The sequence below is a fragment of the Schistocerca serialis genome, chromosome 2 (assembly GCF_023864345.2).
Source record: "Schistocerca serialis cubense isolate TAMUIC-IGC-003099 chromosome 2, iqSchSeri2.2, whole genome shotgun sequence".
NCBI classification, from domain to species: Eukaryota; Metazoa; Arthropoda; class Insecta; order Orthoptera; family Acrididae; genus Schistocerca; species Schistocerca serialis.
The window spans coordinates 251,665,723-251,668,065 of record NC_064639.1 but is presented as its reverse complement, the minus strand read 5'-3'; the positions used below and the strand labels follow the sequence as shown (position 1 = coordinate 251,668,065).

Below are 2,343 nucleotides of genomic sequence, written 5' to 3'. Positions count from 1 at the left end.
ATGACTAGAAACGATTGATTTGGAGTTTTGAATCACGCTATCCCCAGTGACAGTCCGATGCAAGCGTTTGGGCTTGGCGTATGCCTGGAGAACATTTGTTACCATGCGTAGTGCCGATAGTAAAACACACAAGAGTTAGTGTTACGGTATGGGTTTTTTTTTCGTCGTTAGGATATGGTCCCCTGATTGTGCTGAAGAATACGAAAAATGCTGAGGCATACGTACATATTTTACAGCATTATGTAATGCGTTGAGTAGAGGAACAGTACAGAAAACATGATTGTATCAACATGACAGTGCATACCGTCGTAAAGGAGCCTCTGTGGTACAATGACTTTCAGACAATAACATTCCTGAAATGGATTTCCCAGAGTCCTGGCCTGAAGGCAATTCACGACCTTTAGGATGTGTCAGAGCGTCGACTTCACTCCAGATCCCAGTGTCCAACATTACCTTCTCTGGTCTCATCCCTGGTCGTTCATCCAGACATTCAGAGCCTCATTGAAAGTGTCCAAAGCAGAGTTCAATTCGTCATAAAGGTGATGGGTGGACACACTACATGTACAACAGTAGGTTCCCGGATCTAAATCTACATCTTCTTCTACACTCCGCAAACCACCTTGCAGTGGTGTGTGGCGGAGGGAACTTTGCATACGACTGTCACTTCCCCCTTTCCAGGTCGCGAATAGTTTACGAAAAGAGCGACTGCCGGTAAGCCTCCGTGTGGGCTCGATTCTCTCTAGTTTTAGCTTCATGATCTTTTCACGAGATATAAGAAGGGGAAAGCAATATACTGACTCATACTTATAGGAATGTACACTATTATAACTTAAATAATAAACCACTCCGGGATGCAGAGCGGCCGCCACTGTAGTTGGCTGATTTTCTCTGTGGCACTTTCATACTTACTAAATGAGCCTGTAACGAAACGCGCCGCTCTTCTTTGGATCAGCTGTTTCCTCTATGAGTCCTTTCTGGTACGGATCCCATACTGACGAACAACATTCAAGTACTGGTCGATTAGTGTTTTGTGAGGTAATTCCTCGGTGCTGGACCACATTTCCTGAAGATTCTTGCAGTGAATCTGTCTGGCATCCGCCTTACCCGCGAATAATTTTGCGCGGACGTTCCAGTTCAAATCGTTCCACACGCATACTCCTAGATTTTCTACGGAAGTAACTGCTACCAGTGACTTCCGCAATTTAGTTATCATACAACAAAGGGTCTTTCCGTCTGTGTTTTCGCAACACGTTAGATTTGTTTATGTTGAAGGTCAGTTGCCACTCCCTGCACCAAGCGTCCATCCTCTGCAGGTCTTCCTGGATATCGCCACAATTTTCTAGCATAGCGACTTGGCAGTATACGGGAGCAGCTTCCGCCCGCGAAAAGTCTCATCAGACTTCCGACGTTATCTGCTAGATAAAGTAATGGTCCAATAATACTCCCCGGGGGCATGCTCGAAGTTACTTTGACGTCTGAAGATTTCCCTCCTTTCAGAAAGATATGCTGGATTCTGTTCGATAGAAACTCTTCTGTACAATCACACAGTTAGTCTGATGTTCCACACTCTCGTAGTTAGTTCCTTTGGTAGCACTGCAGAACAATATCTATTGCTTTCTGTGTCTCGTGAACGAATAGAGCGAGCTTAGTTTCACAAGATCGTTGTTTTCGGAACCCACGTTGGTTCCTGCAAAAGAGATTTTCTGTTCCACAAATGTCATAACACGCGAGCAGAAAAAAATGCGTTCCAAAAATAAAATCACTCCGTCTTCAGGTCACAAGAGGGCCATCGGGACCATCTGACCGCCGTCTTATCCTCAGCTGAGGATGCGGATAGGAGGGGCGTGTGGTCAGCACGCCGCTCTCCCGGTCGTTACGATGGTTTTCTTTGACCGGAGCCGCTACTATTCGGTCGAGTAGCTCCTCAATTGGCATCACGAGGCTGAGTGCACCCCGAAAAATGGCAACAGCACGCGGCGGCCCGAATGGTCATCCATCCAAGTGCCGGCCACGTCCGACAGCGCTTAACTTCGGTGATTTGACGGGAACTGGTGTATCCACTGCGGCAAGGCTGTTGCCTCCAAAAATAACCTGTACCTTTTTCCAATCGTGGGGAAGTTCCGTCCTAATCACTTAAGCCTCCCATCCATATCTGATAAGTTAAAATCTCCACCTACAACTATAACATGGCCAGGAAATTTACACGAAATATTCTCCAAGTTTTCTCTCAAGTGACCGCCTCTACTGTCACTGGCAGAGTATCTATAAAAGCATCCGATGACTAAGATCATTTTAAAACTCGTATTTACCCACATTATTCCTTACACTGAATCTGTACTAGTC

General features: G+C 45.9%; 1 pseudogene; it reads right to left on the bottom strand.

The window, feature by feature from the left end:
• Window positions 1–1,961: 1,961 nt before the first annotated feature.
• On the bottom strand, window positions 1,962–2,079 carry LOC126459235 (5S ribosomal RNA; annotated as a pseudogene).
• Between the last annotated feature and the right edge of the window lie 264 nt (window positions 2,080–2,343).